The following is a 16748-nucleotide window of genomic DNA, read 5'->3' as shown; positions in this document are numbered from 1 at the left end:
GGCTCTATAGTCCAAGGATCTCGTGAGGCGGAATCCTCCCAATGGATACCTAGTAGGATTTCATCAGTTGGAGGTATAAGTTTGGGGTGGATTTTGAGTGGATTCGTCTTTGTTTCTCTTATGGTGCACGATGCTGGAAGTGACATTATCCAAATGTGAACAACTAATCCTAACATGATGGTTATATCATATTTTTTATGCATGTTGTACATGTTATATATATATATATATGTATATATATATATATATATTACATATAGTCATTATATTTTTATATGTAAAATGAGTGAGATGTTCATATTAAATACAGCGGAGTGTACATAGCCTAGCGTTTAGGGTGTTCCATCATGATGGCGAGAACGTAGTTTCAATTCCTGGGTTTCAATTCTTGGTGCGTTGTGTTTTTGAGCAAAACACCTCATCTGATGTAGATCTCCAATCACTTCGGCATCTCACGTGTAGCTATTCAGGCAACGTTGATTTTGAGGGAGAGAGTATGCTAATACATAGCACATATATTTGATCACCATGAACAAGAGATTGCAGAACCGTCTTTCTCGGACTACGAGAAGCTACAATCATATATATATATATATATATAAATATATATATATATATATATATATATATATATATATATATATATATATATATATATATATATATATATATATATATATATATATATATATATATATATATATATATATATATATATATATATATACATATATATATATATATATATATTGGAAGGTTTGGAGGTGATGTACAGAAATTATATAGAAAAAAATTAAGGTACTCAGAAATCTGGATGTTTGTACATTTACAGATTTTTATTAATAAAAATCTGTAGATGTACAAACATCCAGATTTCTGAGTACCTTAATTATATATATATATATATATATATATATATATATATATATATATATATATATATATATATATATATATATATATATATAGTTCAAAAAAACAATAACAAAAAAACAAAAAAACAACAAAGTGAGGACGTGATATGGATAGTATTATTGGACGCTCAGGAAAGGAAAGAGATATATATATATATATATATACATTCACATACGTATACATATAAAGATAAACTTACTTGGAAATGGATGCGTGTCATTCAATCAAATAATAATATAAGTAATATATATATATATATATATATATATATATATATATATATATATATATATATATATATATATCATTTTTTTCATTTTTCATTTTATCTAGTTTCAGCTCATGAGCTGTGGCCACGCTGGGGCACCGCCATTTGGTGTTGCTACATAATTTTACTTTACGAATTTTACTTCAGGAATTGACATTTGGTGCATGAGAGAGTTTGATGCAGCTGCCCTCATCTGCACCTCCTTCTCTTCTTAATGGTCATATGCACGGGCATATGGCGTAGTGGTTAAGAGCGAGGGCTACTAACCCCAAGATTCCGAGTTCAATTCCAGGCTGAGACCTGAATAATAATAATAATAATAATAATAATAATAATAATAATAATAATAATAATATCGAAAAATACCTTAGGAATGAGAACCCAGATTCGAAATTTCCCCAACGCACCTGATGAAGGCTGGAGGGTATGTCAGCCGAAATGTTGTGTTAACAACAAACAAGATGAGGACAAATATCCGTCAAATGTAAATAAAGTAAATAACTATATATTGAATAGGCATGGAAGAGATACCTTGACGATTGCTTCATAATCTGGAGAGAATCTCTAAATACTCTGGAAGAGTTCAATATCCTCCTGAACAACATACACCCATTTCTCCTATTTACAAAGGAGATGAGGAGTATCAAATTATCATTCCTAGATATAATGGTAATAAAAAAGGACACCACCATTACCACAGATATATACTATAAACACAGACACACAATCTCGCACAGCTGCCATTGAATTTTAAGTCATGCCATCCACCACATACAAAACGCAACATCCCATATTGCCTAGCCGGAAGAATTTGTATCATTGTAGAAGATGCGAATATCAGGAACAAACGCCTAAACAGAACTAAGAGAATTTTTGCTCGAACAAAAATACCCATCTCTACTTATAGAAAACGGCATACAACTGTCTATAAAAATACCCATACAACAACTGAGGACAACCCAAAGAAGAGGAAAACAAGAACAAGTCATACCATTTATAGTGAGACACAACCCATGTCACCAGAATATCTTCAACATAGCCAAAGTAAACCTAGCAATGATTGCCCAAAGTAATGAGTTAAAAGATATAATCGCAGATAGTAAAAGCCAGCCTAAAAACTTGAAAAATTTTTTAACAAAGCAAAGTTTGACCTTAGCAACAAAAACCAATCATTCACTGTATCTAAATGTAATGATAGCCGATGTGGCACATGCCAATTCATACATACCGGCCAATATATGGCCACAAAAACCGGAAAAATATTCACAAACGCAAATATGAACTGCAAAAGCAGAAATTTAATTTGCTGTATCAAACGCCCGAATTGTGAAGAACAATATGTGGGTCAGACTGGAAATGGACTATCAGAACGTTTACGTGTGGATCCACAGCAAATTAGAGACCCAGATGTCCGTCAGATACCTTTTAGTAACCATCTTGCAACATGAGGTCGGAAAATATTTATACTTCCATTACACAAACTACACAGTCCAAGTGAAATCGAGAGAGAAATCAGGGAAAAGAACTTTATTAATAATAAATTTCAACCCAAGCTAAATAAACCATAATAATAATTCTTAGAGGTACTATTTCTATTGCTACGACCACTACCACTAATAACAACAACAATATTAACGGTTCTCATGATGACGATAACAGGAAAATACTAGCTAAGTCATGAGAAAAGTAGGTAAAAATAATTTTATTTGGGGTTTAAATTTCTATTACCACAGCCACTCCTACCACCACCACCAGCAACGACAACAATGATAAAGATGATGATAATGGTTATGATTACTAAAATGTAAAATTCCCTGGGAAATGTTTACAACATTTCTAAAAATAGCCAAACAATTACAATTTTGTCTGTATTGGTTCCCTACTCTGGGACATATTTAATGCATATAGCTCGCTTTATTGACATGAATTTATTGAGTTTCATATGTATGACTTGCATAGAGAGACTTTTAGGCCCGTCCTGCTGAATTATCTGTTTTTCAAGTGACTTCCTGTCAGCTTTATAGAAATTTAGGCTGGATAGGGTTTGAGCGCCATCTGTGATGAGTTTATCTTTAGTTAATTCCGAGCCATACATTGTCAGTTGTATCATGTTATGGTCTGAGAAAATTGTCGGTGATATATTAACGTTGTGGCTAAGTTCCACATTGTTTATAAAACAGAGGTAAAGATATTTTTGTGCCTGGTTGAAAAGAGTATGATCTGCTTTATGAAGAGCATTTTCGTAAGATCAAGTAGAGATTCTGCTTGATTTCGTTCTTTGTGCGTCATTCCTGGGGTAAAATTGCCCTCAAGCCCCCTGATGTTGGGGAAGTTGAAGTCACCCGTCAGGAATATAGTAACGGTGGGGGATTGGGTTGTAGGTGTGAGTAGATGAAAATAGGGGAGGGGAGTAAGTGGGATTGAGAAAGAGAAGGCGAAAGAGAGACTGGATACAAATTTACTTTAGTACAGAGAGAGGAGGAGGAGGATGTATCGCTAAGGTCTGAGTGAGATGTAAAAGTCTTTGAAAAAAGAGCAAAGTGATGGAGAGAAAAAAGAGAGGAAAAAGGATATTTATTTGGAGAAAGTGACAGAGACGAGGAGAGAGAGAGACTAGATACACGTTGATTCTAGGACAGAGAGAGGAGTATGTATCGCTAGGGTTTGAGTGAGAGAGTAAGTCAGTAAATATATTTGGAGAAAGTGAGAGAGAAGGATAGAGAAAGAGACTACATACACATTGATTTTTGTATAAAGAGAGAGTAGGGGGATGTATCGTTTGTAAGTGAGAAAAGTAAAGTGAAGTGAGAGGAGTATATATATTTGTAAAAAAAAAAAAGCAAAGTGATGGAGAGAAAAGAAAGTGGAAGTTACATGAGATATATATATTCCAGCCTGGTTTGGTTTTGTTTTGCAAGCTCCTGAAAGAAAAGTGAATAATTATTCGAATAGAGAATAAACGCTTTCCTAACTTATAACCAAAATAAACGAATGGGTTAGAAGAAATAGAAAGCCAGTATCTATCAGACCTCGTTAGAAAGAAAAATATGTAAACAAAGAAGAGAAGAGGAGGAAAGAAAATAAAACGTCGTCGTGTAAACAAAATGAACAAAATACAGAAAAGGAGGATCGATAACTTATAACTTTTTTTTTACTTTTTCGGGACCTTTCGTTAATTTAATTATAGAAAATGCACGTATACTTATCTTATCTTATCTCAAGTTTTTTTTTTTTTTGAAGTTATGGTGGATCTCAAGAATTTTCTCTACTTTCCCGCAAGCACGCGGAGGAAGTTCCCGTAAGCACGAGGAGGAATTTCTTGATTGGAGAAACAGCGATGTTTTGACTTCGTGTTTTGTCGAAGATTCTTTCTGCTCAGTATATTTATGTAGGTGATTTTAAATATATCGTAATTTTATAGATATATTGTATATTGGTATATTTTCCTGATCAGTATGCTCTTTGCTTTGAAATATTTTTACGGGTTTTCAGGAGATCAGGAAAACACGTCTGAACCAAGTAAACAATTATAAAAATCTGATTACAATTGAGGGCGCTAGAATTCCAGTGCCTATACGCTAGAAGCTGATGTCAAATACCTACAATCCACTCTAAATTTGTGCTCCATTTATAATCCAAGGTCGAATGCGATGCAATGAGCAAGAAAATTTACAAAATTTTGGATAATCCTATATCCTGTATTTCGTGCTCTGTAATAACGATCACTTTACACTCCTCAGTAGAGATATACCAACAATATATAAGAGAAAAAATATATATACATACCAATAAATTTTTGCGTACAGATACCAATATATACATGCATTTCCCGAGTATACATTACATCTAATCGCCCATCTCGGCCATGCAGTTAATGTCAGAAATCATACGGGGTAAATATTATACCACAGCATAATATAATGACTAGAGAACTCAAAAATTATTTATACTTATAAATTGAGGATATAATCATTAAAATGATTATATTAGTAGGTAGCGTATAAAAAAAAAACGACCATATCGGTAAAATTAAATTCTGAAGTATATAATTATAAAAACTTAATTATAGGAAAGAGAGAGGCAGAGAAAAAGAGAGAGTTCAGCTTTTTGATCTTCTCATACAATTCTTATAGAATAATCTCCTTGTTTCTTCAAAATACACATAGAGTAAGCCACGCACCTATGAGTTTGAAAACTTCAAGAAATAAACTTTAATTCATCTTTGATAAATGTTTTCTTAAGTCTTCAATTCTTTATGAAGTAATCCCAACTTTTTATTTTCACTGCGGCTTTTATTCTACCTCCTTACTTCCTAATATGATATATATTCCACATTAACTTAATTTAGAAATATCTTTGTTAATTTCCAGATTTGTGTATTTGAGTGTGTGTGCACATATGTGCGTGTGTGGAAGTGTGTGTGTGTTGTATTTCTCTTATTTTCGTTTCTTGAATAGATTTTCATTACATCACATTGAAATGTTGTGTACCCATTTAATTTTATTACATTTATAGTTTTGCATGTCTTTCGTTTTCTTTTTCCAAATTACAAACTTATTACCAAGACATGAAAGCTACACGCTATGAAATCGGCTTTCATCTTTCTCCACCCTTATATATAACTAAACTTAGGTGGGTTTGTTTTTCAGTTATATTCAGCAACCTCACATAAGCATTCTAACTTTAAAGCTGTTTTGAATTCTTATGAAGTTAATTCCCTTACATCTCCACCCTTTAAATTGACACTTGAACTAAGCTACGAGGATCGCTCTCTATCTATCTATTTAGCTAGCTAGCTAACTATCTATCTATCTTTCTGTCTCTTATTTCTCTTTCTCTCTTTGTTTCATTATGTATTTTTACACGTCCTAGAGAGGGAAGTGGAAGTCGCTTATAGCTCCATCCTCATAAAGATACTATGAATAACAGGTGTTGATTTTACTCATTTGCATATCAGTACGTGCTCTGGTAGGGTTAATACAAGAACTAGAGCATTTTTTAAAACGGTTTCATTTATTTGTCTTATGGCATATTACAATGTGTTATAATGAGATATATTTGCAAAATATATCGTAAATGCATTGCTTTCTGTTGACCTTTATTGTATGTTAATTATGTAATGTGTTTAAAAGTACTTTTTATTATAAATTGCAGTGTTATGTTTATCAGTGTGTTTGGTATTGTTCGGTGTTATCTGTGGTATTATGGTGTGTCATGTTGTGATTATATTTCTATTGTCTTTAAATGTTTACTCTATTGTCGTGTAATCATGCATAGCAAGTTTAGAATTTTACATATTGTGTTGTAGACTTTCAAAATACTATGTTCTGTATTTTTGCTACTTCGTACAGTTTATTATATTCTACTCATAATTCATTGTTTTACATTTTGTGTTTAAGGAATTTTTTATGTAACTTCGGTTGTGTTTCTATGGTACGTAGTTACGTTGTATTCAATATCGTGATTTTATCTGTTACTTTAGACTTATCTCATATTGATCTTGTTAATTTTCTACCACTAATTATTATTTACCCTTACTAAAACGCATTTGATACGAGAAAACAGTTGTATATCTTAGTTACACTACCACATTTATGAGTTGAAATATTTATTGCTTCCAGCAACATGAATGGTAAGGCCTCATAATCTAAACAGCTCTGGTTAAATATTTGTATTGAATAATTAAGGTCACCGTTGCAGAATTTGAGGAGCGCGTGAAATTGATTAGTCCTTTAATTTACCAGTAAATCTCCTGCCTACAGTAGCCTTTAAGAGGTCAGTCGGTCAGATAGTATTATACTACCACATACCACAACCTACAAAGTTGTGTAAAGAAGATGGGATCGTATCAGCTGTAAAGTATGTGATCATAACTTTGCAGGATCGGGACTGACCTGGGACCAATTGACATTATCAACATCAACCCAACCCTGCCCTCTTGATAAAGCTCTAGATACACCACATCTGAAAAATAATATCGCTTGGTTATACCTGTACCTTTGGTCATAGTTATGAGCCACCAAGGGTTGAACAACAACATTAAATTACAGTTCATCATCTTAGGGAAAGGAAGGGCGTATTAATTGTATAGTCTTAGATACATCATTTCTGAAAACAGAAACGATGATTTCCTCTAGAACTCTTTGATTCTAGGTCTCTTAATCCAGGGTTGATCTGGAGTTAGAAATCTGATTTTTCATCACCTGTCTTCCTTGTTTCAAACCCTGTTCTAATCGTATATATGAATTCAAGTGTATTATTCCACCACTGCAACTGGACGTTGTTCTATTGTTGTTCTTACTAAACCGAATGCAAGTTTTTTGTTGAGCAGACCTAAAATCTGTCGAATTTTCTGAAAAATGCATATAGGACCACATGATCCTGTATGTCATTCTTTTGCCTTTTAAAGGCAATAGATTGTTATTTGAGTTAGATTTGGTTGCTGTTTCTAACAGATTCGACGACCACATGGTGACTCGCTTTTTTGTTAAACATAGGATCAGTAATATTGATCATTGCAAGCTTTGTTTATTTACTTAAACATTTTCATCTAATCCTTCTCCGTTCAGATTCTTTACCTACTTCCGTTTCTACTTGCTTTCCTTCTTTTTCTTTTCACTCTCTTCTTCGTGCCGTAACTTGTCTTTGTTCTTCTTGGATTTCTTGAAGTTGTTCTACTTTTACTACTCTTTGCTTCTTCATTTTCTTACTTCCTTTCTTCTTATCCTCTTATTTCCTTTCTACCTTTTCTTTTTATTTTAATTTCATGCTTCTTTCCTTATTTTCTCTACTTATTATTATTATTATTATTATTATCATTATTATTGTTGCAGTTATTATTATTATTATTATTATTATTATTATTATTATTATTATTATTATTATTATCATTATCATTATTATTATTATTATTATTATCCCTTCCTCTTTTGCTTTCCTTTCTTTTCCTTCTCTGAAATATGAGGCTTTATTGTCCTGAGTAGAGTTGAAATGTTTCCGGAAGTCGAAAATAAGTAGTAGATATTTCTTGGAATAGCCATGAACATCTTTATAGCTCAAGAAATCAATACTATATTAATAATAAAATATCATTTTTAGAAGAAAGTAATAAGCATCACGGCATCTCTTCCTATAAATTATAGAGTATTTGTAACATATCAAATAGATATCGGTATGATAGTTGTATAAATTTTCTTGGTACGAGATCGAACCTTGCAAGGAAATATGTTCTTTAGCCATGGAGTCAATCTATGTCTTTTTGACGTCTTTAAATTTCATGTATGAGAAATATTAAGGAGTAAGGCACAGCTTCATGTGTATACTATTGTGTGTGTGTGTGTGTGTGTGTGTGTGTGTGTGTGTGTGTGTGTGTGTGTGTGTGTGTGTGTGTGTGTATCGGGTGACATGTCATTAATTTATGGCGGGACGAGTCTGGAAGACATTACTGATCTGCAGTAGATTTAATGAAGCGTTAGGCGGAAAGAGCTCCGTTATTACATGTTGCATTGGTAGTCTTGAATGAAAGATCGTATCCAGAAAATGACAGGCGTCAGTTATATGTTAGGAATTTGGCAGAACAGGTTTCATGCCAAACATGTTCGACGGCTTTAGAATTCTTAAATATGAGGGATTGTTGAGGAGCTACTTGGGAAAACAAGTCTCTGAATCTGCTTAAAAACGCTATATAAATGGTTATTGATGAACGAGCAAGCAAGAGGAGAGAGTGAGACAGAAAGACAGAGACAGACAGACAGAGAGACAGAGACAGACAGACAGAGACACAGAGAGATAGACAGACTTAAGATAATACGGGAATCTAATACCTTGTACTTAAGATATCCATTTTGTGAATGATATATGCACTTGCATGATGAGTTTGCTGCACTACGAACTGGTTGTTGCACATCTCCCAGCATGCTTTGCCATAGTCGAAAATAAGACAGGAACGAGCAAGCAGAGCAGCTTCTACAAAACTGCTCACTTGCGGGAAATTGCAGCCAAACCTTCCTCACGTAACGTGATTTTGTTTTTAAAAAATATTACTTGTCGGATAATGCAATCCTAGATTACGCTGCAATGTTACGGTTAGAATGCTTTTAAGACAATGCGTTTACACGATACGATATAGTCTGGCTTGAACTGATCTACGCTGACATGAGTTACACTTACAACAGTTACAGGAACTCACAGGTCATTCAGAGGGCACGGAAATGTCATGATGGATAAATGAAGCAACCATTCTTTGCGTTCTTCGTCCAATATAGGGCTTGGACTTGGAAGTACTTATCAGATCACCGGGCACGAATGAAACCATTTCATTGGTTAATTATTAAAATGTTCTGACTAATTACATTAGCAAGCATTTTCAATCAGAGTTATTTTAGAATGTTCATTACTTTATGTTTATGACTCGATTCGGTGCCTTCGAAAACAACAAGCATTTGGTATAGCATCGCTCTATGCCACAATGCTGTTCGGAAATCAGGAACGACTCACGTAGATACGAGCATGGTCTTCTTCTTTCGAGTTGTTCTCGTCGTCGTCGTCATCGTTACATCATAATCATCATCATCACCATCATCGTCATCATTTGCGTCATAGTAAACGCTACATTTATCAAGATTGTTCTTACGTTAGCTAGTTGTTACCGCCGTTGTTTTTACCGCTGAACGTATCGTTGTGGATCAATGAGGTTCTGATGGTTAATATCACCATTAGACAAAGTTGTGTGGTGTTGTTGTTGATGTTGTTTATGATGACGATGATGGTGGTGTAAATTAAAATATGAATGTTGTTGTTTAGCCCCATTTCAACCAACTTCGTATAAATCTACGTTTGAAGGGACTCCAGATGTAACCACCTCGTCTTTTGGGAGAATGTAGGGCTACATTATCTAATTTGTCTTTTATAAAACGTCGAGGTGATTTGGCTGTTATTTCTAGCTGAGCAAGGGACATCGTAGAGACTCCCCTATTAGCACGCATTGAAGATGTTGATGGTGCTGATAATGTCGATGTCCATCAAGGAGAGAGAGAGACGAAGAAGACAATGACAATAGTGGTAATAATAATGAGGGTAATGATAATGATAATGTTGGTCATGATCCAGATAGCCCTGATAATGACTGGGATGATGATGGTGATGATGATAATGATGACAATAATGACGATGACAACGATGATGACGAAGACGATTATGATGAACACGATGACGGTGACAACGATAATAATGATACCGGTGGTGGTAATTATAATGATGATTGTGATCATGATTATAAAGAAGTTAATTGCTGTAAACAAGAAATATTTCTAGCTCTCCCTCTAATTATCTTTCTGTCTGTTGTATGCTTTTTCTTTTTCTTTCTGTCTGTCTGTCTGTCTGTCTCTCTCTCTATCTCTCTCTTTATCTCTATCTCTCTCTCTCTTTCTCTTTACCTTTCTCTCCCACTCTTTCTCCCTTATTCAGCCGCTCACTCAATCACTAATCTACTGTCTCCATCCTCTTACAGACCGCCATGATGTGTATATATGAAGAACTGTCATATAAACAGGCGTCAATAACGGTAGCATCGGGCGACCGGCATTGGCAGCAACAGTGACAGCAGTAGCAGCAGCAGCAGCAGTTGGGGCAATAGCAATAGTAACGGCAGCAACAACAGCAGCAGCAGCAGCAGCAGCAACAACAGTAACAACAAACAGCGCTAGGAAAATCAGCAAAGCGACAAACAGCATAACAACAACGGGTACATTAGAAAACGGCACCCCCTTTTTTTTTTTTTTTTTTTACGAAACAAAAACATCTTTTTAAAAAAAAAAATAATTATAGCAAATACACACCAAGCAAAAATTGAACAACAGTTGCAAGCAAAAAAATAAAATAATAATAACAGAAAAAAAAGAAACATTGCTATAATTTCATCAAGCATAAACATCTGCATGCCAAAGGACTGTTCGTCAAGAACTGACTGAGGGGCTAAACAAGAGAAACAATACAAGCTCCAAAAATAACAATCACAGGAAGCGTTATAATAACTGTCAGTTATTCTAAGGAAAACAAAAAAAAAAACTTACTCTAACAAGAATAACAAAAGCAACAACAACAACAACAACAACAACAACAACGTTATCAGCATCCATTAATATTGATTTCATGCAAAATTATTGTTCTTCTTCTTTATTTTCTCATTATTATTATTATTATTATTATTATTATTATTATTAGTAGTAGTAGTAGTAGTAGTAGTAGTAGTAGTAGTAGTAGTAGTAGTAGTAGTAGCAGTTAGCCGGCGACCGCTGGGCGAACCGTTAGTGCGTCGGGCAAAAATACCTTACTGGTATCACTTTCGGCTCGTTACGTTCTGCGTTCAAATACCGCCGAGGTCGACCTTGCCTTTTATTCGTTTTGGGATTCGATAAAATAAAGTACCAGTCAAGTACTGGGTTTGATGATAGTGACTAACATCATTCACTACTACACTTCAAAAGTATCTGACCTTGCCCCTATATATTATTATTATTATTATTATTATTATTATTATAAAAGTATTTTAATAATGGTTTAGTGCAAAGTATTTTTGTTAGCATATACAACATTTTAATCAAATGCTACGAACAGAACAAAAACAAAAACGACAATTATAACAAGTAGAGCATAACAAGAACAAATTTAATATTTCAAAAACTAAAAAGAGTACACTGAAAAAGTACTGTAAAATAAACTAAGAGACAAAAACAGAAAAATATCTAAAACAACAAGGAAACAAACAATACATCAGCAACATAACCAACAAAAGAGAAATCAAACAAAATATTAAAAGCTTAAAATCAAAAAGGGTTATGACAGTAAAATCAACAGGAATTCCGCAAGAAAGGCGCAAGATAAACAACAGCAACAAGTACAACAACAAGCAAAACTATTTTTATGAATTGCACCCTCTGCCACAATTTACAGATGAAGAAAATAACCCAGCAACCCAGTTGCGTCATTGAGTCAACGAACGAAAACAACAGAAATGACCATCGTTCAAACTCTGCCAGTGTAGGTAAGTACTATTTAACTTCGTTTTACACACACACACACACATACATACACATACACACACATACACACACACATACACGCACACACTCACGCACACACAGGCATATATACACACGCGGATACACATACACACACGGATACATACACACGCGCATACACCCACATACACATACGCATATATATGTGTCCAAACAGGCACATGCCAGCACCATGTAAACTCGTATACGCATATATATATATATATATATATATATATATATATATATATATATATATATATATATATAAAGAGTGTATATATATATATATATATACGTATGTTCAGTGTATATATATATATATATATATATACGTATGTTCAGTGTATACATGCATGTATATATAATCTACATATATATATATATATATATATATATATATATATATATATATATATATATATATATATATATATATATATATGCAAACACACACGTTTTTATATATACGATCATATATCCATGAAGTATGCATATACATATATATATATATATATATATATATATATATATATATATATATATATATATATACATATATATATATATGCATCAAAATAAACACATGCATAAATACATATTTATATCTATGAGAAATACGTGCACACATCCAAATATATATATACATATACATATATATATATATATATATATATATATATATACATGCATACATGCATGTGTGTGTATGTCCATATATATATGTATGTATATTCACGACGTTGTTGTGTACATTTTTCTGCAGAATTCTACTTGCATGTTATTCGCCATTCTGAGACTATAAGCAGAAAACACTTGGTAACCATGTTGCCGAGTGATAGGATCGAGACGCGAACCACGTGGTTGTAGAAAGCACTTCCTAATCAAACATGTGGTTTAGGTCAGTTATTATTATTATTATTATTACATATATAAATATATATGCATACATGTATGTAACTATACAATATATATATATATATATATGTCCGTGTGTGTGTGTGTGTGTGTGTGTGTATGTGTGTGTGTGTGTGTGTGTGTGTGTGTGTGTGTATACATATATTAGGTCGGTCAATTTTTTTTGCAATCGATCGATGGGCTGATTGAGTTAACCTATCAATAACGAACTTATTATGACTTCTGAGACCATCTTTAAGTCAAACTTACTACAATAACGAAAAATATGCAATGACCGTTATTCATTCTTTGTTTTATGAGTATGTATGTATGTATGCATGTATGTATGTATGTATGCATGTATGTATGTGCTACCACAGCTGTGTGGTTAAGATTGTCGCTTTGCAACTCCATGATTTCGGAATAGTTCCACTGCCCGACGCCTGGGTCAGTTGCCTTATGCCTTATTCTCAATCTAAGCGAGCGTGATGTGGCAGACAGAGACTGTGGAAGTCTGTCATATATATATATATATATATATACACCCACGATGGGCTTCCGCTCAGTTTCTGCCTGTTAAATATGATGTACATGTTTGTGTATCTGCGCCAATGTTGTTTTGTATACGTCCCCCTAACGAAGCAGTTCTGCAAAAAGAACAATAGAATGAGTACTAAACTTGAAAATAAATATTGCAAATTTATTTCTACTTCGGTTCCTCTAATTGTATATATCTATCGTTACTTTTCATAAAAGTCTTTACTTTTTTTGATTTTCCACTGCATTTTCGCATTTTTTTTCTTCTTATTTTCGCCTTACATTTCCACGTGTAGTTTCTATTTTCTTTTTGCAACATATTTCGATTATATATGTGTGTGTGCGTGTGTGTGTATGTGTGTGTGTGTGTGTGTGTGTGTGTGTGTGTGTGTGTGTGTGTGCGTGCGTGCGTGCGTGTGTGTGTATGTGTGTGTGTATACATATATATATATATATATATATATATACATATATATATACATATATATATACATATATATATATATACATACATATATATGTATGTATGTATGTTTATATATATATGTATATATATATATATATATATATATGTGTGTGTCAGTGTGTGTGTGTGTGTGTATATATATATATATATGTATGTATATATATGTATGTATATATATATATATATATATATATATATATATATATATATATATATATATATATATATCGCCACTAAACCTTTTTTTATTTTCTCTCTCTGTTTATTTCTGTGTTCCTTTCTGTCGAAGAGCGAAGAGCGTAGGCTTGAAACGTAAAAGACTTTCTCACTTCACGAGCGTTAAACTAATACATTTGTTTGCTGTTTACACACCCGTCTTCCTCTTTTGTTTGTTTTTTTTTTGTAAATTGTCACTATATATATTTATGTATATATATATATATACATATATATATATATATATATATATATATATATATATATATATATATATATATATGTATTTATATGTATTTATATATTATATTTTCTCCTTGTCTCCGTATTCTTTCTGTTGAAGAGCGTAGCTCGAAACGTCAAAGACTTTCCGTATTCCCGAGCGTCATACTAATATATACTTTTGTTATTTACACCACCTGTCCTCGTCTGTTGTTATTTTTTGTATATTCTCCTATATATATATATATATTATATATATATATATATATATATATATATATATATATATATATATATATATATATATATATATATATATATATATTATATATATATATATATATATATATATATATATATATATATATATATATATATATATATATATATATATATATAATCATTCATAAATCATAGGGCAGCAAAAAAAATTTAGAAATTTAATTTACCAACGCACTCATACTACAATATTATGTATATATACACACTCACACAAATATATTTTATATATGTATATATAGATATAGATTTATACATATATCATGCACGCATGATACATACCTACATACATGCATACATACATACATACATACATACATACATACATACATACATAAAGACGGGTGGATGAGCATTATCCCAAATGCCCTCGATGATCTGTATCACTGTTTGGATAATATTAATAAAAGAAATATTATTTTTACTGTTCTTAATCGCATCGTTCTTCAGTAATTAGTTAGATACGAATATGAAAGTATTTCGTAAAACCCCTGTCAACGAATATTTCCGCACCTATTAGTTTGCATGTATGCAATGGATGGCCATGCGTTCGTCTGAGCTGATGTTATATGCATATATATTGCATATCTGTGTGCGTTTGTGTGTATGCATGTCTGTGGATGCATACGTAGTCTGTGCATGTATGTGCAAATGAGTATATACATATACATACATACATACCAATATATCTATCTATTATTTTTATTATCATCATTATTACTATTAGACAGGTTATATGTTTAGCGGCATTTCATCCGTCCTCAAATTCCGCTGGGGTCGACTTTGCCTTTCACCCATACGGGGTCGATAAAATAAGTACCAGTTAGGCACTCGTGTTGAAGAGATCTACTAACCCCTATCCCTAAAATTTCAGATCTTGTGCTTATTGTAGAAAGGATTATTATTATTATTATTATTATTATTATTATTATTATTATTATTATTATTATTATTATTATTATTATTATTATTATTATTATTATTAAAGGAGGTGAGATGGCAGAATCGTTAGCACACCGAGTGAAATGCTTAGCGGTATTTTGTCTGCCACTACATTCTTAGTTCAGATTCCGCCCAGGTCGACTTTGCCTTTCAACCTTTCGGGGTCAATAAATTAAGTACCAGGTGAGTACTGGGGTCGATGAAATCCTCCAAACTTCAAGCCTTGTGCCTATATTAAAAAGGATTATTATCATTGTTATTATTATTATTATTATTATTATTATTATTATTATTATTATTATTAGTAGTAGTAGTAGTAGTAGTAGTAGTAGTAGTAGTAGTAGTAGTAGTAGTTCACTCAGGCAGAGTGATACTAATAACCTGGTCTTAGGACTTAATATAGACATGTTTCAGAACAAAGCATCAGTTGACTACAGCGAATGAAATTAACTTGACAAAGAAATAATAAATTATGTCATGCACTTCATTAGCTCACAGCTGTTTCCGCTATTAGTTTTCCTAAAACATGTTTATGCTGCTTTCGTCGGTAATGCTTTCGTGTGTATATATAAATAAATGTAAATTCTTTCTCAAATAAGATTGCACTTCATTACCGAAGCTCCGATAAAGCTATATAGGACGATGCACAAACATTCAACTTTGAGTACGTTGCATCTTATAACGGAAACAGCTGTAAGCTATTGAACTTCATGACATAATTTCTTATTCCCTTGTCATTCTAATTTCTTGCACACACACACACACACACACACACACACACACACACACTCACACACACTCACACACACACACACACACACACACACACACACACATATATATATAATTTATCCTTCCTTGTTTCAGTCATTAGACCACAGCCATGCTGGAGTATCGCCTTGAAGTATTTAATCAAACAAATCATCCCCCAGTAGTATCGTACCCCCTA

General features: G+C 32.7%; 1 protein-coding gene and 1 long non-coding RNA gene across 10 annotated transcripts in view; one reads left to right on the top strand and one right to left on the bottom strand.

Moving 5' to 3' along the window:
* The window catches only part of LOC106882686 (vitamin D3 receptor), an 886520-nt gene that overhangs the window by 109895 nt on the left and 759877 nt on the right, over positions 1-16748 (top strand). For 6 of the 9 annotated variants that reach the window (XM_089348112.1, XM_089348107.1, XM_089348108.1 and 3 more), the window contains exon 2: positions 10692-12224. The gene's annotated coding sequence lies outside the window, so the exon portion shown is untranslated. Of the gene's footprint in view, positions 1-4423; positions 4572-9860; positions 10475-10691; positions 12225-16748 lie in introns of those variants that run through there. The other 3 variants (XM_089348109.1, XM_089348111.1, XM_089348110.1) reach the window with 3 other exon arrangements.
* Positions 1225-9764, bottom strand: LOC128247052 (uncharacterized). The gene is made up of 3 exons (XR_008263492.2): positions 4970-9764; positions 4058-4104; positions 1225-1483 (listed from the first exon to the last, which is right to left on the bottom strand). It is a non-coding gene; the product is annotated as an uncharacterized LOC128247052 (long non-coding RNA).

Source organism: Octopus bimaculoides, chromosome 2 (genome assembly GCF_046866305.1).
Source record: "Octopus bimaculoides isolate indiv1 chromosome 2, ASM4686630v1, whole genome shotgun sequence".
NCBI lineage: Eukaryota > Metazoa > Mollusca > Cephalopoda > Octopoda > Octopodidae > Octopus > Octopus bimaculoides.
This window is presented reverse-complemented; position numbering and strand designations above follow the sequence as displayed.